Consider the following 24,044-nt stretch of genomic DNA (forward strand, 5'->3'; position numbering starts at 1 on the left):
CTTCAGGAAGTGTGTTGGGAGCCTGTGCTCACAAAGAACCTGGGCAAGAGAAGCAGAAAAAAATATTCTCCATTTTGCATGGAGAACAAAAATGGGCAACATAAAATACCAGGCAGGGTTGGCTATTAGGCAAGCCAACAAGATGGGGCTGGGTCAGGCTCTGGATCAAGCTGATTCTGTTCTAAGAAAGTCAGTATCATATACCTTAACATTTATCTTGAGGGTAACAATGGTTACCTTGAGGATAACTCTCAAGCTATCCAATACACCATGTCTGAAATCCCCAGGTCACAGGCTGCTGGACCCCAATTTACAGAGAGACTACAGAGATAACTGCCTCCAAGACAGGCAGCTTTCTCCTGCACAATTCCTGCTTGCAACAACCATTTTCTTCCACTTTTTCCCCTTATTGGTTGTTTCTATCACGTATCTTTCCTCACTTCACAGCAGCACCCAGTCTTGGCCCTGTAGCAAAGCAGTTTACTTATCTGCAGGGTCAAAGCAAAAAATTAGATATGACTGTTTATGTATAAAGAAACCTAGAGCTGAGCTCCCAGGACCAAATGCTGAAGCCTCAGAAGTCATGTTTCTCCCAAAACTTCTCATGTGTTGTGGTGGCTTTGGAAAAAAGAGCCATGGCTCTTTGACTAAGACCCAGCTCTTGGATTTCACCAAGCTTTCAGAGAACAGGCAATGGCAACAGCCACCACCAGAAGAATCTCACAGCCTTGCAGGGTGGCATGGGCTTAAAGCCATGGGACTGTAGCATTGAGCTGCCCCACAGCTGAAGACCCAACCTTACAAGCACCCTTAGCAGAACAGTAGTTAAGAGGATTGTTTTTATGGTTAACTGGCACCAGACAGGACTTCTGAGACTAAATTTTTACTTGCTAAATAAGGAAGATACCATGTGGGCTCTGTCATTAAGCAGCTTTACAGGTGTTGCTTCCTTTAACTCGACTAAAATACTGAAGCATTAAAGTTTGATAAGAAGCATCTTCCCTCCAAAAGAGCCTATAATAGTTGAAAGATGAGAACTGCTACATGTCTCCATGTTAAAAATAGCTGCCATATTAAAAATTAAAATACTCCTACAAAGAACTGTCATTATTAGCAGTTGTAATGCCAAGTTAAAAAATTATACCCAATCAGCAGAGAAAAACATTTGGAAACTCATTTAAAAATGAATGAGACAAAGATTAGTTACTATAAAATATAGTATCATTTGTATGAAGCAGAAATTATCCACCCAGGAAAAAGAAAAATTCACTTGCATTTAGCTAACATACTGGAGCTGAAAAAATAGTGTGGCATGGATTTTTAAAATCAAATAAGCTTCAAGTCAATTCCCAAGACAAATATCTTTTCCCTAGAGAAATCTAAAATGCAGGTTTTGTTTGGTATGGTTATTGACAGAGGTTGTTATACTGTAACCCCCAAAACATTCCAAGAAATGGTAGATACATGCTGATTAAGGGATTAGCTTTCAACTAGAAAAGGCTCTTGCTGCTTGTATTTCTATGAAAAAATACGTTAATGTAGAAACTGGACAGTAATTTTATCTGGATCATTTTGTTAAAAGAATTAACCATGCTGGTATAAGGATACCCACTGAGTTTAGGCACTCTTTTTCCTTAATGGACACCCACTCATCTAACACTGCACATTTGTTGCAAAGCCCACGCTTCCCCAAAACCTTTTAAAAAAGTACATCACAAGGCAAGAGAGCACATGCATTTTTTAAAAACAAAAATCCCACACTTAGATATATCATAACTACATTTGTTGGGCTCCTCCCAAGCTGAAACAGATAGCTGCACAAACATGAATGCCTACAGCAATGCTGATGGATTTTGCCTTCCTCCTTCCACCCCTTGCCAATGTAGGCCACTGTACAGGAGACAGGTGACACCAGAAGGTGAATGTCACACACTGCCAGTGGTCCCTTCACTCCATCAGCTTTAGGAGGAGCTGAACTGGCAGGCCAGATGCCTGGTTCCAGCTCGTCCCCACATACTGCTCCTACAGTCTCACTACAGAAAATTGCCTTCACAATTTTAATAGAAAATCCCCTCTTGAAACTAATTTGACAGAGTGTAATCTAAACTTCACACTGCTTCAAATACCTTTAGAACAATGTACGCCAGGTGTTGAAGGAGAAGAACAACTAATAAATGAGACTGAAGATAAAAACTGCAAATTTTTCAGTGGAGAATGGTAGCACTTAGTAAAGATAATCGTGCACATTCACCATAAAATGAGAACTCGAGGAGAATAGTGTAAGTCACAAAATATTTGCATTTGAAGTATTAAAAATGTATTGCAACCGAGGATGTATCAGCTGGAAAAATGGTGTTTCCTGTTTCCTTTATTGTAAGTTAACCTGTTTTTACATATAGAGCCATGCAATGCATGCAGTTACAAAAATGACTTTTTCAGGCTGTTTCTACTGTAGCAGTAACTCATTCTTTTTGTAGCATCACAGAAAAAAACATCAGACTGGAAGTAGAACCCAGTGATAAAAATATGTACAGGCAATTAACTAGTGTAAATGGTATATGTCCACAAACTGAAGTGAAAATAAATAACTTGACCAGGTAGGTGGAGGGTGGGGGTAGCACAGAAAACATCAACTCCATTTACCTTGTTATCCTAGAGTGACCAAAATTACTTCAGAAAAGAGAGTTCTATTTATGTGCCTGAATATCTTTGTTACATCTTCAAGCTCAATAGCAAAGGTAGGTGAGTAGGTTGAAAGCGTTTTGGTTTTCTTTCAACCCTCTATACACCCAGCTAGCACATGGGAGGTATCAGTCAAGTTTATGTGGTCCCTGCTCACACAAAATATAAGACTTTTTCCTGTCAAAAAAAACTCCACAGGATTTAGTTTTTGGAATATCTGCCACATCTTCTCCTTAATAATAGCACGATCTTGAGATGCTTTGGGGTTTAATTTATTATGCCAGGAATATCTAAATTGTATCTCTTCAGTTACATGCTAGATAAAAATTGCCCACTGCAGTTTCCTTCGCCTATCTTTAAGATGTCTTTATCTTCAGGATAGTATAGCTGGCAAAACATATTTGCCCTGTGAGACTATATTATTACTTCATTCATTCTGACTTTTGAGTGAAGGCTGCCATGCCAGTATAATAAAAAATAAATAAATAAAAAGAGGAAAGTATTTGCAGGAGAATAAATAGCTCGTTTTTGGAGCAAATCTAAGGTTAATATTTATTGCTATTTATACGTATGACATCAGCTACAACTCTTCACACTCGTTCAATTACACAAGCCAAACTCTGTACTACCTGTATTCTCAGAATCATTTTAAGGAAGAGGACATTTCCAGGAACCCAGTTCAGTTGCACCTTCCCATTGCTACTAGCACAAAAGCACTGATTTTGCAAGTCCTAGGTTTGTTTGTCTAACAGGCTCTACCTTTTCGAAACTGGTTTTGAGGGGAAAAAAACCCAACAACACAACAGATGACCCTGCTCTGGCAGGGGGGGTTGGACTACATGATCTTTCGAGGTCCCTTCCAACCCCTAGGAGTCTATGATTCTATGAACCCACACCTCATTTCAACAGGAAATCAGACTAAGCACCTGCCCAAGTAGCTTGCTGCCTCTGCTTGCAGACACATGATTCCTGGCACTTCCAGGGCCATTGCTCTCCACAAGGAATAGGTTTGTGCAACCCTCTTGTTGAAAGGCTTATGAAGTGCTGCTGGGTAACACCGTCAGACCATCATGGTCTTCTGAAATTGTCAAGGCATTTAAGACCCTAAAGTAGTTCATATAAACATCAGTTCACTTCCAGCTATGGGAGTTTTGGGTATTGTTTTGTTTTTAAACTAACAGTATTAGAAACAATAAACCAGCATCACCTACCAAACAGTTAACTGGACCATTAGCAACTTAGGAAGTATGAAGTATTGCTCACATTAGAGTTTGTGCAAAAACCATAATAAATCTAAAGACTCTCATGCTTCCCTGACCTGGTTTAAAACTGCTCAGTTGCAAGGGTTTGATAGAAATGTGTTGGAAGGAGGAGAGAGCTCCCAGGCAAAAGCATTTTTCAAGGAGTTCATGAATTTAGCAAGTGTAATTATATTTAATCTGGGTGCCAAGACCTCTCTCTCATTGCATGAAATCCTGATGCTGTGACATTAAAAAAGGAACACACGACTCCTCAACTCTCATTACAGCATCATAATTCACAAATATCAGTCTCAAAATAAATCTACTTACATGGGTCTTATAAACCTCAGTGGCAGAGTACCAAGAAGTAGGGTAGTCATAGACTCTCAAAGCCTATGACAGCTCAAGACCTCCAATTCTGGGCTCTGACAAGCCAGGGAGGTAAGCAAAGTCCAGCACAATGAAAGCCTGCTTACAGAGAAAGGTCTTGCCAACCAAAGGCAAGAGGAGACTGCAAGGAGATCCACCAGTTGCCATGGGAACCAAAGCCAAGGGCATGCCAGAGCTGATCCACATCAACATGCCACCACTACTGTCTTTGGGCAATATTAGGAGAGGAAAATGTGTAAGAGAAGAAATAATGCTGAAATAATCTCTCAGTCCAAGACCTCTTTCATCATCTACTCCCTGCCAAGGAGCAGCAAATACTGTTCAACTGACTGACCTGAAGAACAGACCTCAAGGTGAGGAAAAAAGGATTAAGCTCCTGAGCACCACAAAAAGGCTGCAAAAAGCCAACTCAGAAAACAAAATGCTACATACAACCACTCAGTTAACCACCAGCTGTGACAGAGAGTTAAAGTGAAATAAAAAATGTTCATGAACTGGATTTAGCAGATGTTTAAGTTCTTGATTTTTGGGCAACCCACGCAGTTCAGCTGCCTTTAGGAGGCCAGAGACTGGCCAATCTGGTCATAGGTCTAAACTCCTGCTGTGTTTGGGTCCCAGAAAGGAGCTGTTGCCCTTCAGTGCATCATGGCTCCCAGGCTACTGGTATTTATGGGCACCAATCCAGATGAGCCTGCGTGCAGACTGACAGGCCACGGCTGGCTAAAATCTGCTGTAGGGTATTGCAGTCTGGCCAGAAGCACTTATTAAATAAAACTGCTGTAACAGCATATACACATGTATTTAGATTTGGTTCCAGATTTCTCCTTTTCTTTGCCAGGCACATCAGCTGTTAATGGTGTACTACCCACCAGAGGCTACCCAGCAACTCCACAGCACGACTGCAAGGAGTATTTCACTCCAGGTTAGAGATTTCCAAGAAGTTAAAAACAATCCTATTGATTTCTTTACTGTAAAAATTTGTAATGACAGATGAAAGGCAAATGTAACATAAGAACAAACATATTGGCTGCATGAAAAACTTGCCAGCCTCACAATTTGGTCTCCTGACGTGGCCGACAGTGGCTACGTAGGGAGTGGTTTAAGTGCAAGGCAAATATACACAGACACTTCTGAACTGTCCTCCCAGCAACCTCAGTCTCATGCCTTTGTAAAAATAATTCTGAAGACAGGTTTTCTGCCTCCACCATTTCCACTATTTCAAGCATAAGTAGCAAAGATACCTGGTTTTGAGTTAAAATTAAAGCAGGTCTGCCTAACAAATAGCCCGCTTTATGTTTAGATCACTGTCTTGGTGCTTTTCGTCAACCAGGTGATACTAACACTGAGTTTAGGAGAAGACTTCAAAAGACAGGAAGTCTGCTTTGTCAGTCCACTGTTCAGTGCAGTTCTCATGCCTTCTATATCCTTCCTACAGAGTGTGTACATTATTAAGATTCTAAAGAAAAAACACCTTAGAATTGTTGACCAGGAATTACCAGTGGTCAGAAGACAGCAGGCAGCTTCCTCAGGTATGGTAGGCTGTCAGAAAGAGCCTGCCATTCAGCTGGAGAAGCTAGAACATCTTGAAAAAGATATTTCAATGAGCAGAGAAATTAATTTGTGCAATTTGAAAAGAGAAGTCATCGACAAATAGCAGCAATTTCCAAAATCACTAGCAGCAGATGCCATGTTTATAAAATTTCCCCGCAAATGAGCATCTGTAATACAAAAAGGAAAATCAACAAAAAGGCTTCTGGGGAAGGAAACTCTTAAAATACATCTTTCTAATCCAAGGCTTTTGTAATCATGTCTTGGATCAAAGGTTAGACTTTAATCTAGACATCTGGAGCTGGATTTATCCTGTTGGTAGACAAACTGGAAACAACTGTTCCCCATCACAAAATCAGAAGCAGACAGGCTCTTTCTATTGTTTTGCATAACAATACTGTGGAAATGAGCTTAAAGTGACATTTTCACTCAAGCTTTTCTTACAGAAGAATGCTAATGATTCCCATCCTGATTCCCAATCACTCACTGCTTCTTAACTTCATTAAGAACTCCGGATTCAGCATAGACATAGAAATCCCACAGAATGAAAAGACAGGCAGCAGAAATAAATATATCAAAACCATTATGAAGCCTCTTCTTCCTGCCAAATAACAACTATGTAGAGATGAGCCATCGTAACACCAGAAGAGACCACGTGGTGATGGCACTGGATTGTGACTCAAACCCTAGACTCAATTCAAGTGCCAGCAAGGCTCCTTGGGATGACCTTAGACAAGTCATCTCATTCCAGCTCTTGAAGCCGCACAAAAATGTAAAAAGATGATAATATGCCTGACACCTCCCTGAGACAGCAAAAGGGTAGATTTGAAATACAAGACACAAAGATGTAGTGAAAGGCACCACAAAGCACTTCAATGGACACCTCTCTGTAGTGAGAGCAGCAAAACTACATCATAAACCTGTAACTGGCAAGTCTAACAAAGTTAAGAGTCTTTTGCCCTGCTTGATTTAAATCCCCTGAGGACAGTCTTCCAATTCATGGTTCAGGCTATGGTGGCGCTGTCCCACCATTTAAAGCAATCTCATTTGTCCCATACAGAAGATTCTGGGTATCTCATCGTGACGCAGCTGAGCCGGTCTATTTTTAAACCCAGCTATCTGCAGGCAGGATATTGGTATAAAACTGATTAAACGTAATTTCATATACAGAAAGACAAAGGATGGATCTGGCAAAGAAGCAAGTCAGCACAATGAATATACATGTGCAACAGTAGAATGGAGAGTATGCAGCAACGTCCCTTGAAAAGCAGATTTAAAATTTGACCTTCAGTGTGTCACAAAAGTAGTATACACATGCAAGCACAGTTTTATAGAAAGAAAATGTATCCATCAAGTTCAACTAAGCTTCTATAAATAATGCAGAAGCAACACACTAATTGGCCAATTGCAGAAATTTTGCATTTCACAACTCACTGCTCTTCCTGTATATTATCTAGAGGTTTATCCTAACTAATCCAAGAATGCAGAAGTCTATCCAAGGAGTCAGTGCAAGGTTCCTAGAGAAAGTACTGGCTTTCTCTTTTATAACCTGGTTTCCCAAGTAAGAGAGACTAGACACTTTCACTGTCCAGCTGCCCATCCCTCTATTACTTTACTTCTCCTATGATGTGTTTTGTAAATTTCAACCAAGTCTTACGAACATGCTTCAAAAAATACTGTCTGTAAAAGTTCAAATCAAACCCAGGCAAAGCAATACAAAATAGGCTCTCAGTGATGAGAAGGCAGTTATAAACCACTCCTTCTCCATTCTCAAGAGGAGACATCCAGCAGTCACTACTTGTACTGCCTTGCTAACCTCCAAGCAGGGGACAAAGCTCTCTTTGCCAGCCAAAGAAGGGAGAGGTGCGAGTGAAGGAGAACGTGAATGAGCTGAGCACAGGAGTTTAAGAACAGAGGCTCCAAAGCTGTCAAAACCCCTTCACTGCTACTTCTGTCCCCTACAGAACAACTGTACTTTCAAGTACAAAGAAATTCTCATCAAAACTTCAGGTTCTGACCACGTTTCCTCTTGCATAAAGGTTTTTGTTCTTCCCCCCATAAACAGAATACATGCTTGAAATTAATCTCATTCCCTCCATTTCACTTTTTTGTAATCACAGTTAACTCCAGCCTATTTTCAAAGGCTAGAATAATTATTTATGCTGTTAGAAAATGATCTTTATCCATCAAGAGAAGAGACATAGAATTTTTTTTTCTGAGGCCAGACACACAATTGAATTATTATACATCAGTGAGTTACCACCTGCCACCTGGAGCAGTACCTGCCTAGGCACACACTCTGTCCTCACCACAAAGCTGAAGCAAAACACACTAGCTGCAACAGGCATGTTAATATTCTTGGATAAATCTTTGTGAATGCTTCAGAGAGTGTATTTAACCTTGTGGCCACCACAGGCTGAGAACAGGCACCCAACCAGGTACAGGGACTCAAGGAACACACAGTGACCCCCCTTGCCCTGCAGTGTCTCTACCTTAGATCACATTGGGCAAGCAACACTTTGTGTGTGTGTGTGCGATAAATCTTTGTGAATGCTTCAGAGAGTGTATTTAACCTTGTGGCCACCACAGGCTGAGAACAGGCACCCAACCAGGTACAGGGACTCAAGGAACACACAGTGACCCCCCTTGCCCTGCAGTGTCTCTACCTTAGATCACATTGGGCAAGCAACACTTTGTGTGTGTGTGTATTCTTTAACAAGTGATCAACCAACAGTTGCTGAGCATGTTAGGTGAAGAAACATGCAAAATGCCTGAAAGTTGTACCCAAACATTTTATTCAATTAAGCTCGTTCCCATTGTTCAGGTGCATTTTTTTTTTCCTCAGGAGTTGATCACCAGCATCGCAACTATAGCAACTACTTACATCTTGCTTATATTTTAAAATCCATCCACTATTGGAAGTGTGATACCCCAAACAGGAGACTGCTCTACTTTCCTACCTGCCAGAACAGCATACATGGAAGAGGATGGGCAGTACAGATGGACTGCATTAACCTGCCTGCTGCAAGAACCAGATGCCCATGTAGAAAGTCATCTGCTAACTTCAGCAGCTGACTCCTTGGCTAGTTCCACTGATAATAGCTGAGATGACAGTTCTGAAGTTGCCTCTGGGTCTATCACATGGTTATGCAGCTGATGAGCTAACCCAGGCTGTCCTAACCTTTGAGATACAACTTTTATTCAATTTGCCCTCTTCCAGGGGAAATGATGCATTCTTCTTTACTTACTGCAGAAGTTATTGCACAAGTCCTTCAATAAAAATCTCCCAATGGATTCTTTATGGATAGGTAAAATAAAATGTTTCTGCTTTCTCAGTATGGTTTCCTCTTGGATCTCACCAGATATTTTTGGAAGAGGTGCTCTCTGACCAGACCACTAATATCTTTAAGGTTTGAAGGCAAATGTTATCTTTAAAGGAACAAAAGGCAAGCAACAAATCAGCATGAACTTCACTCAAAATCTCTAACACAGGTTTCTAAAAAAGCTGGCATTTATAATGGATCAGTGGAAAGGCTTTAGGAGCCTTAATGAAGTTATTTTGAGGATTCTTTTTACCAGCTTGATAAACTGGTTCCTAAACTTCAATTGAGAAGAATTTGTATCACAGCACTGCTTCTTTTTAAGCCTGCTTTCCACAGGGAGGACGAATCATAGAGAAAAGTCCTGGAGGGAGACCATGACAAAGTTCATGTTTACAAATATAATTCTGCCTCAGGGTTTTGTTAGTTAAAAGTCCCAACAAGGTGCAAGTTTTGGACAGCATTCATAGATCTTAAAATCTTAAGAAAAATCATAAATGTTGAAGCAGACCCAACCACTCTGGTAATTTAAGCTGAATTTTTGCATAACATAGGTTATAAAAGAACAAATTGATCTCAACAGAACTGTTTTGGTGGACCAGACCATGTTTTTGCTTCTCCTGAGCATGATGCTTACAACCTCCTGCTTTGCTCTCTGAGGCAGATTTAGCTCATGGTCCTGATCTTCTTCCTGTTGCTCCAAGTAGAGCTTTGCTAAAAACCTGAACTTTCTATAGTATCCTTTTCAGAAAGAGAAATCTTCTCTTTAAAAATAGGTAATGATAAATCCACTGCCATTCCTTATTAATGCCTACCCAAATCAATAATTATAAATATGTTCATCTTATTTCTTTCATAAATTGCTCTAGATACTGACATTAATTTAACCCTCTCTCAACCCCACCTGTTCAATAATACTGTTCCCTTTATAACATGCTAAAAGTCCACTATGCTTTCCCACAACTTCTCTGGAGTAAGAGAAGTGATGACATGTAGCCTGTCCTCTCTTATCCCAGATTCAAGAAAGACACAAATGAGGCATCAGTAACATGCACAGACATACCCCAGCATCTGACACCATGACTTATGACTCAGCAGACAGGAGTATCTCTGGATAGACAGATGGCATCTAATACAGTACATTATTAACAGAGATTTAATGACCAGAATAAGTAATTATATGCCAGAAGCTTGCTTCAGTCAGTCTAAATAGCAGGAAACAAAGCAAATCATTCTGCTACTAATGTAGAGGGACAATGCTATTTACAACAATTTGTTAAGATTTTACCCTAGGCAAAGAAAAATTAAATTTCACAGAAAGAAACCATCGGGCAGCAGGTGGGCTGGAGGGAGGGAAAGCAGAAAGTAGACAAGACACACCACATGTCCTTGAAGAAGGACAGCATGTACTGGGGAGGAGCGGCCAACTGCCAAGATTGGCTGATGTCTTCTAAAGACACATCCAGAACTTCTAGTTTTCATAATGTTCAGAGGTACTTCCTTTTCTGAATTGTCAGATACATCAACATCTTGATTGTATGTTTTACATCCTTGTACTGGTAGACAAAAAAGAGCTAATCCCAGCTACACAAAGAGTCAAGGTAAACCTGGGTGTCTCCAAATAAAGATGTAGAACTACAACACAGAAGAGTTAGCAACTTCATCAGAGCATGTTGCCAAGCCAAGTTTACTGCTAGAAGGTCTTGCCTCTGGATTCAATGGTTAGTTCAAATGATAATCTATTTTCAGACTGCTGTGTGCACGAGTTCCTTTTCCAGAAGATCAAACATCCTATCAGCTCTGAATAATACAAGCAACAACAACAAATCTGTGATCTGAACCTCCTAAAAGACAGTATTTCATGCTTGCCACAGCATGGCTCTATTGCCCAACTTCTGCTCAGCTTAAAACCCTCTAAACTAGACCAGCAATCCTGTAATTACCTCTGTCCAGCCTATCCAGCACAATAGACTACATGGAGCACTGGTCATTACAAATATACACATCATTGCTTAGGGACAAATAGAAGTTAGATGTCTGAACGCATTATGGCAGTTCTTTTGCATATACTCTCTATGTGTCAGTACTTCTGCTCTATTTTCAATACAGATATAAAATTTAAATATTTTATAGATGAAGTAAAAATGTTCTCACAATAAAATGAGAGAAAAAGACGCTCAGTTAACTGAGCACTAACAGTATCTACCTTTTCTATTTCAGTCATAAATGAGGTATGCTCTTTTCAACATAAATACACAAAAGATCAGGTGTTTCAAAGACTCAATGCCACCTATGAAAACTAATCCTATTCCCAGCTTCACCTTATACAGTGCTTCCTTTTATGATACACTTTTAGTCCTTCTGTCTGTCAACTGAAGTATTTACTTTATCAGAGCATCAATCATATAAACAATGATGTACTGTCCATTCCACATATAATGCCCAGATGGGAACTCCTGGCACTCTCCAAACTACCCGTAACTTCTTTCTAAAGCCAGTTGAAACAGGATATGACAAAGAAACAGGTGAAAGACAAGAAAAAATATATATCATCTGTTGTCAAGGAAAGATACTGTTTTCATTCCCACACTTCTATTTTTTGCATTGCTGAAACACGAAATGCTCTCTGAAAGGTTACTTAGGAAGTATGCAAAGACTCTGTGTCATATCAGATGGCTCAAGCTGTTGGATGATTTACGATGATTGTGCTAATTATCTCCTACTAATCAGTGCAGTCTCATGTTCAAAGTGCTAAGCAATATGCAGGACTTGCCTCAGCACAATTGCAGGAGATTAAAAAAAAAACAAAAAACCAAAAACACACACAAAAAAACCAACAACAAAAAAACCCCAGACAAAGTTACCCATTTTGAGGTTTCCACCTGTCTATCACTTGACACAATTCTGCACCCCAGAAAAGCTCAGGGGAATAGAACCTTCTCCAGTGCATACAGTGGGACAAGGACAGGACCTGAACAATTTACCCATCAGCTTCATTCAGCTTATACAGCAAGAAGTACTTTGGGAGTTGACAAGCAGATCAAAGCTGGCTCAGTGGGGCCCGTGGCTGGGCAGGGGCAGAACAGGGGACTGACAGCATTGCTGGGGCTGACACCGGTGGCCTCTGCAAGGGTTAAATGTGGTCCTGGGCCCTGGGTTTGGGGACATCAGGTGGAGGAGGCAGGTGTCCCATTAAACCAGCTGTGCAGGGCCCAGAAATGGAGGAGAGGGGAGGCACCCAAGCACCGTGGCTTTCAAAATCACAGCTCTGTAAGGCTGCAAGGTGCTTTGTGAGAAATGGTTCTTGGGATTATTTCCTCTCACTAAGGCTTAGCAAGGGAGCCTGTGCCATCCTTTGGAGGACAGATCAGGAATGCAAACCTGCCATATTCTTCTCTTCCCTTTCAAAATCAGATGATCAGCTGTGGCCTCAGTCCTGCCAAATTTTGCCAAATATAGCACAAAATTACACAGAACCATAGTAACTGCACTCCCACCATTGTTCCGATTTAAAGAGGAGTTTGATTACATTAGGTAAATATTTGTCCTTATATAATAGCTCCCTTCAATCTTCTAAAAAATTGCTGTCTTCTAGAATTTAACTGGAGAGGGTGCTTGATGTGTCACTGCTCTGCCCCAAAATCAAGTATACTCTGTTATACTGTGAGTATTAAACTGTAAGTAATGTTACTACAAACAATAATCACTATCCAAACAGTTATGTAGTTGCAATTGCAGTTTTCCTATTAAATCCAGAATCTTTAAACAAGATCAGAGGAGGCAGTAAGAACTGCAAAACCATCTCTGATGAGCTAAATGGCAGTTATTCACAGATTGTTACATTCCTATGGCCTTGAGATTTCCAGGAAGAAAGCAACAAAGAATTCACTCCACATGTAGATACTGGCTCATTCTTTGTTTTGATATAATTGTGAAGTTTCTGTTACTGCAAAGCTGTTCACACTGCTTTATCAACTACATGCTTTGCAAAATATATGCTAACTGCAGTTTTTCCATTATAAAACTGGCTGGTGAAGTCACTGTTCTATTTCCAGCTCAGCTCTGGCACTGTGCAGATGCTCACTGCTTAGTAAATAGAATTTTTTTTTTCCTTTTTGTTTTTTTAAGGAAAAAAAGAACATACTGAATAAAAAAGCTAGAGGCTTTTGATACCCTTTCTTCCAAGTCATTTTAAATAAGGTAATGAAATAAATGAATAATGAAGAGCAAACAGGCTTGTGTGATGACTCAACACACCAGGAGTCATGAGGAAAATGCCAAATTCTTGACTACATGTTCCATTATAATACATAGGAGTTTACACATAGAAAAGACCTAACCTTTTAAAAAAGGTGTTATCAACAGCCTAGGCAGAATTAATAACATTCTTATCACTTAGGTAATTACATTCCTCCTAGCACTGATATGCAAAGGGAAGGAATTTAAGATCTTAACTTTGGGCTTGGAAAAGAAAGAAGAAATTAAGAAAGCTCATTTGCCTTGTGTCTTTTCTTGACATCTCCAGCTAAAGTCTTCACTTCTTTGGTCAATCTCCATGATGAAGAAAGTTTTAGCCCCCACACAAATAGACTGCCTTGTTTTCCTATGAATGTTTGCACAAATAAATTATTTCATTTGCTTTGACTGTGTTCATATCTATGTTCCGTGAATCCTGGAGGAAAGGTGACTGTCACAAATATTCACACAAACTAAGAATTTAAAACAAGCTTGTTGACATTGAGCATTTCTATCAGAAACATCATTATTAAGAGTCCAGCTCAATGACAAAACTTGCCAGCTACTCACTGTATCATAAACAAAAAGCATGGCTCTAATGACTCACTCTCGTATAGAAAAGTGCCTCTAAGAAGTAGCTGCACACAACTTTCTGAATCTTACTTCAAAAAGGAGAAGTTTCAGGCCAAACCCCTGCCCACCTGGGAGTCAGTCTGTCTGTCCAGGTCTCAGTCAGCACTCTCAGTGCAACACACACATCTGACAGTTCCCACTTTTCAAGAGCTGAATGTAAGAGCACAGCAACGCCATTCCATCAAAAGGATGGTTCCTACCTCACCTAGCCTACAGCACATACAACTTCCCAGTAAAACTGGTGCCTTGCTCAGCAACTCTGTTGCCCAAACATTGCTTTAGCAAAACTGCCCTCAGCCAGAATTTGGTGCAAAGATGAAAACATTGGAAGCCACATGGGAGATGCATGCACAGATTTCACAGAGAGACTGTAAGAAAAAAATATTTTAAGAGGTACATCTGGAAGGTAAGAATAGACTATTGCAGTGCCAAAAATACTTTTCAAAATAGAGCACACTTGTTCTACCCCTTTCTGCTGCCAAGAGGAATCCATAGCACTGAACTGGAGGCAGCAGGGACAGGTGTTTTCTCTAAAAGTAGAATTCATTCTTTTGGCCACCTATGCAACACAGTTAGCCAATCTGTTCAAATCCAACTGTGGTATCCTTCCAACAGCAACATTCAGTCACTGGCAAGCTTCACTGGAAGCTTTGCAGTTGCCTTTTGTATGATCAAATAAAAAGCTGCTTTCTGAGCCTGTTTGCTGTTCCTTTCTCATTCTAAAACATGTACTATTTAAAATTATCTGGAAGAATTACAAATTACTCTAACCAACTCTTACAGCATACAAGAATATGTGACTGTAAGGATGTTATAAATATATTTTCTTACAGCTGAGTAGTTCAAGCCCAACATTTAAATGTTGGTATAAAAATATGCAAAACCAAATTGTATGACAGAGTTTGCTTTGTCAAAACACAAATGTCTCATGAAATATGCTGTCTAGCATCGTAAGTAGTAGGTGATATTTTTCAGACAAATTTTCCAGTGAGAAATACCTAATAAAATTAACCAAAAATATTAAAAATATATACTTTAATAGACTTCTAATTTGAAATGGCAACAATTCCAACGTTTAGCTAGAGATGTTTAAAAATTAGCCCCAAACTAACTAAATGAATAAATTTAGTTATGTAAAACCTTTACTTTAACCCTACATAACTCCTTAAAATTACTATTCTTAGTTGGAAATGTCCCCAAAACTGCTCATATTTGCCTTCTTTTCCTCCAGTCTTCCTCATCAGTCCACAAATCAAAATATCTATGATCTATTTGATTCAGAGGCTACACCTATAAAATCAGTAGCTTTTTACAGTTTAATTCTTCCTAGTAGCTGTCAACTTTAGGCAGATGATGTGAGAAGAAGGGGAGTAAAATTTACTGGAAAATCAACTATCCTCTCCCATTCATACATGACCATAAAAACACACAAGCAGCATTGCTGCATTGCAGGTAGACCAAGGTAAGACACAGAGGTAAAGTGGTTCCTGGTGCCTGCAAAGGTGGGACAGGAGAAAGGGGAGGGTGAAGGGAAACCTTCTTGACTGTACTGAAGACACAAGGTGTCTCTTGGCAAGTATTGGGGAAAATCCTGAAGGACTGGGAGATGGTTACCACCGTCTCCATCCTGTCAGGATGGAGACCCAGGTCTCCAGAAGAAGAGCTGCTAGCAGGGAATCTGCTAGAGGAGGGTGAAAGTGCCTTGCCGCAGGGATGTTTTTCCATCTAGACTCTCGGGCACCGAGGCTGAAACACACAGGGACGAAGAATCACACGAAGCAACAGCTGCTCTGATGCAACGTGCTCAGAAGGGGAAATCTGATCTGGAGGAGAAGGTGCCCATTTCTCTCACACACAGAATCTGGACTCCAAGCAAAAAGTATTTAGACTGCATTTTATCAAATTATGGTCAGTTTTACCCCTTTAGGAATGCTTCACAAATAACAAAAAGACCTGCGAGTTCAGATTTTCAAACTCAAGTAGGCTATGAAGTATTCAATTTGTTTGAAAATGTAGAGGTTTTGATCATGTCTTGCTTTATGAAAGCAAGATGCAAAACCTTGGATCTATTCAGTTACATCGTGGTCATGCGCAATAACATACTTTTATTAATAGAAGAGACATTAAGTGAGATACTCTTGCTGTGCAGCAGCCTCAAAAGACTATGTTAGATGTAACTCTGAAAGGTCAAGAAAAAAAAAAAAGAGGGGGCAGGGAGTGGGGGAAAAGAGCTCAACTGAGATACAGATGAGCTTCCCAATAACACTTCCTGCAATCTATTTACATGGTTCCTGCAGAGACTCCCTGGATGGACAACTCTTTTATTTACATGATATGTTATATTTAAGTTGCAACCATTTGCATCAGCAACTAAATATTTTTAAGCAGATAAAATCAGAGGAGACTCAGCATCCTCAGGTGGATGATTCCAGACAAAAAGCACATTAGTGACAGATATTGTACTGTATTAGCTGAAAATAAGCAGCAGTTGGACATGCTGTATTTAAAGCTGGCTGTGTTACTAGTATCTCCCTGAAGTAAGTAATATTCAAATCCACCTATGACATGACCAGTGGCAAAACCTGGACAGACTGACTTCTGACTTAAGTTATACTCCCTGCAAATAAATGCAAATATTTGATAAAGGTGGTAGACATTTTTTTTTTTACATGGTTAATGAGTATGAAATTCAGGTGAGCTATGGGTCACTTAATGTGTTAGTTGGATGTTAGTAGCCTGTAAAGGTGCTGAGCATCCTTAATGCATTTTACATGGCAAAAATACTCAGCACTTTATTGAATCAGGCCCTACAGACACTTAAGAATAACTGATCATAAGAAGATGGTCTAAAACAGAACTGTCACCACACACAGAATAATTCCTCCCTTTTTACACAAAGCATTTCACCATGTACAGTAACACCCATTGGGCTCAGATGTATCCTGTCCATAAGCAACACCTTCACATGTTTTGTCATGGTAAGCAGGAACAGGAAGCAGATGATCATGTTTCTCATTCCTCCCACTTCCTTTCAAAAGTAAGATGAAAAATGTGCAAGGTTTTACCTTGGCCTGATTCAGTGAGGTCCAAAATTGCCCAGCTGGTGGAAAGCTATCCTGTGACATCCCAAGGGTGACAATAGCACAGGCCCAGCCAACTGCTGTGTTCCACCTCTGAAAGTTTCATGGAGGTCATGACTGGAACCAGAGTACCATAATATCTAAGGTTTGATTTTCTCATCTTACACCAGGACTTCAGGAACAAAAACCTGACTACAGGCAAAAAAGCAGTCTCCAAAGGAACCCTTTCTATTTCATTACAAAACTTTTCATGTTGGCAAGTCTATATTTTCCACAAGACATAACTCTACCTTGTCAGAAAGCTTCTAGCCAGCTCAAACCTTTAACACACTTTGCCTCTGAAGCAGCAAGTAAGTTGGATATTTCTCATTAGATGACGACCTGAGTGCATGCATAGCTCATCTCTACTGGCTACTCAAACTCTCTCACTCATCTGACTTATCTATGTAAGAACTACAGCGGCAGGTTACACCCTAACCATGAGCTCATTTTGATGTTCAAATCCAGTTATAATGAATTATTAAACTGCTGAAATAAAATTAAATAAAAGTTATACAGCAATATTTCTTGCTGGCCCTGCAGGCTGAACTCTATCTAACATTATACAAACCCATAAAATATTTAAAGTTACCATGTCTACACATTTACACATAATTCAGTTGAGAGGAATCCACTGCTAAATGAGATAAATCATGCTGGCTTTTGTGTCTACGTAGGATTGATATTCAATATAATTAAAATACTTCATCTTTTTCCTAAGAGAAATTACTAGGCTGCCTGCATTTAAATAACAGTTGTTTAACATTGTTGTTTCACAGCCACCCTTTACATACTGCAAATACAGGGGCAAGATCTCAAGCAAGCACTTGGACATGTAGAAGTATATGTATCTTGCACAGAATTCCAAGCACCAAAGCTGTGCTAGAGCCCCAACGTGCTGCTGGGGAAGGCGAGAGCACCAGCATCCACCTTCAGAACTAAAGCATTTTGAAATCTCTGTGTTGAAGTCCTGTGAGGAGCTCAATCCAGACAACATCCTCAGAGACATGGATAGCTTTGATTTCACTATGAACACATCAAAAAGGCATAATCACTTGGAAGAATGGGAAGTTGACAGAAACATTTCAAAGATCTCTTTATATATATGACAACAAAGAGCAGGTGATCAGGTTTCTCTCTCCCAGCGTCCCCCACTTTGTAGGGCAGTGCCTTCTCCATCAAACTAGGGATGAGATCAAAATATGGCCAATATGACAAGTGCACCACAGTTCCTCATCATGACAGCAGGGCATTCACAATGACCACAAATCAACTGATGACCAGAACAGCTGTCAATTAAAGTAACTCCTGTTCTCTTTGTGATCTTAGTTTTACTCTCAAGCCCTCGATCTTTGCAAGATGAAGCTGGGAGGCTGCATTTTGTGTACAACCAGCTAAGAAAGACAAGCCAAGCTGCGTGTTATGAAAATTCAGAAAGTAATACCAGTTATATCAGCTCCCACTAAGAATGCATGAGCATACACAGAAGACAGCTGTTCCATGACATCATTTGAGAGACTGATTCAAATTACTATGGAAAAGCTAGAGCTAAGATTTTTTTCACATCTTGCAATTATTTTCCCAGCCACTATTCCTTAGGTGTATACTGGTGGTACATAATTTTTATTCCATAAAGTTTCAATTATTCTACCTTTTTGTAGAAAGGCTCTGCTCCCTCAGAGACTCATAAAGTCTCCTATATTGTACCAAAACACAAGGTAAATTTTCTATTACTACAGAAATAGAAGCATCATTTTTATACTTTCTCATGCTATACTGTAATACTTATTCTAAATCCTGCAGGTTTCTATTGCCCTTCTCCCTGGCACACTCAAAAGAACATCACATAAGCTATCTGCATGGAAGTGTAAGAACAGCTAATAAATGAAGCAGATATTACTCAGAAGACTCACTGTGCACACACCCATCACTACCACGTAAACTCAGCAGTCCTTTGTTTACTTAAAATCACAGTGTCACCCTTAAGTCACAAATTGAGAGAATAAGAGAGTTTCTCTTTCTTCCAACAGGACAAGACCTTTGGTATCCAGCAAACCCTGCCAGATTTGAAATTCATTTCTTTGGAACAATTTGTTAAGGAGTTCTGGCTGCCAGTCTCCTCCCAAAGAGCCTAAGGTGCCAAGCCCAGAGGACTGGAAATTCAGCCTATACTGTTGTGCAACTTGGAAAGACAAGCTCCTGGGGCAGGCATGACACAAACCGTTTAGCCCATCACAGGTGAACATCAACACTTCAAGTGCCACCTGCAAAACACTTGATAGTCTGTACGGAGAATGGTTTGCAGGTGCTACCTGGTCTCTGCATGAAACATAGCTTGGCAAGCATGTGTAAGCTGACACCTCCAGATGGCTTCATAGCAGCCAAAAAAACAGAAGACAAAGCTCCACTCAGAAAGAAATAGCATCCAGCCTTTCTGCATGGGGAGGGAAGCAATCCTGGGTGATGGAGCTCCTGAATTGTAATGGGACACCAGCTTTGCAACTAGAACACCAGCACAGCAGACCACAGAAAGCAATCTCAGTCCTTTTGGTTGCCCCCTCACCTTATAACTTCTTTCTCACTGAATTGCATTTCAGTGACCTCCAGATACCCCACACAGGCAGCAGAAGGCTGAGCTAGAGCTGCCTCAAGAGCTAGCAGACTCTGGGCTCTACATGAGCCAATTAAGCAGTCTCCTCAATGCCTCACTAACACTTTGTGTCCTCCCATTATGGTTTCAAACACTAAAGGCAGCAAGGGGTGTCAACAGCATCTTTACTAAGTTCTCTCATAATTTTTACATGGTTAAGTAAAGAGCAAGACAGCAAAACCCATTGGCCTACAGGTCAGGGAAGAGCTATGTGCTCTGGATTTTTCTGCACCTTTGTCCTCCCTTTTGGCTGCCCTGTTGTTTTAAATAAGCTCAGAGTTTTCTGCTGTATTATGTTAAAGGAAATATTTTTCTTTCTATCCAGATTCTTTCACATTTAGGAATTCTACTATCAGTCATATTGATTTTTCATGGACTAACTGGAGTGAGAAAATGAAAAATGTGTTATTCCTTACACATTGCTTTTCCAAATGGCTTCTTTGCCCAGGGTATGAGGTACACCCTGTGCTGCCCCTGTTGCTGACTGATACAAACACAATCTTGTATTTCATCCTTCGCTTGCCCAACAAGGGGCAGCTGCTGCATGCTGGGTCTGCTGAAAATGCAGGTGGCTGCAGTGCTCCAGCATCTATTGTATTATGGGAAGTCACAGCAGTAAAACGTGCTGACCAGATAGATTTTGTATACACTGTGACCCCCCTGTACTTTGTATGGCATCATTAATACTGTTTCAAACCCAACTTCTTTGTGCTGCCCCAAGCTAGGCTCTTTTTGGTAGATTACGTCCATGAGAATTTGAGATTTATTCCCAGTAAAACTCCAAACAGGAGCACAATATTAAAAATGCCTTGATCTAGAGCATGAAATTGTCTCAAAGACATGACACTTTACAAACTGTGACTGTAAGAAAGGAGAGATCATTTCACAGTTCAGCATGACTCCAGCTGTTTAGCAAACAAGCAACACATGACACAAAGTGGCAATGGCTTCATAAGGGTAAGGGTGCAGCTGAAGGCAGATGTGCTGAAGAATGAGGAAAAGTGTGGTTTGGATTCAGGAAAAAAGCAAGAATCAAGCTGCAGCAAGTGAAGGGGGCAGGAGATGCTGTGCTAGGAGGAAACAACTGGGATTGATCAGATCAAGAACACATAGCAAGGACAAAACCAAAGCCATGGTCAGCTGGTTCCCCACTGCCCACCCAGTTCAGCACGGAAACAGCAAATCTGAATAGCACTATTTGCACCCTTGGTGAAGACCTCAGAGGCTACATACAAATGTAAGCGAATGCAAAATGAGGTCTACTGGGAACACATTAACAAAAAATAAAAAAATATCCATGAAATTTGAGGGATTGGGTCCTGAATGATTCACAAGGAAATTCACAGCCCAGGCTGGACATGAAGCTCTTCACACTATTTCTTTTCATCTCCTGAAGCTGCTGTATCTTATTTTGCAGAGCAGGGATAGTTCAGCTGTGTGTTCATGGGTTGACAGAAGGGTAGCAGAGAAAGCAAAACTTTTCAGCACAACTGCCTGTAGAGTTTGTCCTTCACTTTATTAAAACTGGAAGGTTATTTATAGAATGAAGCTTAACTTCAAGCCCTGTCAAATACTATATTGCTCAGGAAGCATCAAAAACACAGCAGCAAAATTGAAATGAATTAAAATCACCTTTTAAACCATCTGAAGCCTGGCAAAACAGAAAAGGACGGGATGAGCAATGATACCCTTTGGAATCAAAACAAGGAGAACAGAATTTTAATCCGCATCTTCAGAGTTTATCTTCCACCTTGAGTATTTTTAGGAAGAAGTTGACATATCTGACCGTAAGGCACAGACAACTCAGCCGTGATGGAATTTGTAGCTTACAAAACAAAAATGGTGTTCTTACCACCATTTTGCATCATCAGACAAGTCACATCTGCCACTCACACTAGGACACTATTCAAGTTTATCTGTGAGTATACTCCCACCTTTGTTCTGTCCAAGCAGTTCTCACATTGCAATTAAACTGTTTTTCCAGTCAGAAGAGAAGATGCAAGAAATGTAACAGTATGAAGAAGTAGAAGGAATATTTCCTGAATTTGATATAATTTCTTAAAAAAACCCACACATGATGACTGATTTCTGCGCACGTCTGTCCAGCAGACACAATGACAATGAATCCTCAGGCAACACACAGTAGCCTGATCAGAAGCAGCTGATCATCCCACTAGAAACACATCTAATGCAGTGTGGTGCCTGGCAGCAGTACATTTCAAGTGTTTCATTCAGAGTGCTACATCAATAAAAATTCAAACCCAATCCTCAAGTTCAGTTAATCCAAATATAAGCAGAACAAGGAAACACAAGAGTTTCTTTAACATAGATTCTTTGGGCTGCTCCAAGTCACAACACATCAGTTACTCAAAAGGTAACATACCCATCAGGAATCAGAGCAGAAGACATAACCAGAAAGACTAGTTCTAGAAACAGAAGAGAAATGTTCTCCACACCAAAATCTACACATCTTGACAAATAAAAGACTGAGGGGCTAGGGGGTGAAACACCCATGATTTTCCTGAAAGAAAACAAAATTCTAACTTTTCAACTAGCAATATTTCCTCAAATGTTACTGTGGAGGGAAACTAATTAAATATTCTGGGCTACATCAGAATACTTTTTTGCAGCCCTAAACCATTTTTGGTTGGATCAATTCACACTGTATCACATTGCTTTCTTACTGCTATCAATGCATTACTGAATGGCAACAAGTTCAAATCACCATCACTTCCCTTGTTCCAGGCACTTGGGCTGTCACAGAGCACACACCTTTTCCTCTGCTCAAATTATATAGATTCACCTGACTTTAAAGCACTACAAAAATGATGTAGGTGCCTTACAAATCCAAGTCCTTCTCTAGGCATGGCTTAATTTCCTGAACTGCAGAAAATAAACAAATATGATGGAATAGGAAGCTTTTTAATGTCAAACTGATTTGTAAGAATACTTCTGCTCATCCCAAGTATTGAAACAGACCACTTCCATTTCAGAAGCATTGATTTCTGTTGTTTGGTTTTTCTTAATTGAAAAAAAAAAAAAAAAGCTAAAAATAAACATACATTTCAAAATAACCTTAGAACCTTTGTTTTCTACACAAAGGAATTTCCTGCTACTTACAGTTGTGTCCTCAGCTTGCTTCTGAGTGATGGGGAGGCTTAGGTACACCACCAACCCAAGGAACACGAGAAGCAGATGTGACCTTTCTGAAGTAGGCATTGCTTGAGAGCTGCATCAACCTCGACATCAGGATCTAATCTTTACTTCCAAACCTTAGTTAGTTTAAGATGGAAAAAACACAATTAACCAAAAATGGCTGAAATGCCAGAAATTTCCACCTGATGGCAGTTCTAAACTCATTCAGCTCAGCTATTTTCCCTGGCTTGTCAGTGCTCCTGGCTCCAAGCAGGTGATTGCTCTCTCCCAGCATGGCAGAGAAGTGATTTCTCAAACCAGCCCACAGCATGAGCACCAGAGCACTCTGGGCTTGTACCTGACAATCAGCTGTTGTGGAAAGCATGAGAAAGTAAATTCCAGGTAAGAGGTTAATCACAAGAGTTATCTTATTTGTATACTCCCTAGAGTCCCTGGAAGCAGCTGTATGGAAAAGGCTTTCAACTGATGGACTTCAAAGTTATCTCAGTTAATTGCAAACCTTACTATTGCACAATACTTTCCTGCAGAGTTCTACAGAGATGTCTTGAACATGTTTTCACCTCTGATGTGTCACCAGAAAAGGTAAATTCCAGCCCCAACAGGTGGAAAAAAGAATATATTTTATTGTTTTCTTAGTTTTATTTTGCTATCTGGTATGGCAGAGTTCAAAAAGAAACATAATTAAAAATTTACTCTTGAGAATCAAGTTTTCATCTCACTCCCCCTCCCCCCCCAAGATCCAGAGGAGGGATAAAGAGGGGGGGAAAAAAAATACTTCCTGTCACATAAATAATGAAGAAGATGCTCAAAGACTGAAAATTTCACATACAGTGTTTGAAGTTATTTTTTACTTCTTTTTATTTTGTTGCATGCTCTACCTGCTGGTTTTTGTTTGGGGTTTTTTTTTTCTACTTGGTAGCTTGACAAGTTCTTTTTTAAAAGGACTTTTAAAAGGCTGAGAAGCAGGCAATTCAAGAAGTTTTCACTGATCTTGTCCAAACAGAAGAAAGACCCTTTTCGTTGCGTATGAAAACTGCAATCCTTTGAACAAAAGGCACTTCACGGGGGG

The sequence above is a fragment of the Chaetura pelagica genome, unplaced genomic scaffold, assembly GCF_000747805.2.
Source record: "Chaetura pelagica isolate M959 unplaced genomic scaffold, ChaPel_1.0 scaffold344, whole genome shotgun sequence".
Classification (NCBI taxonomy): domain Eukaryota; kingdom Metazoa; phylum Chordata; class Aves; order Apodiformes; family Apodidae; genus Chaetura; species Chaetura pelagica.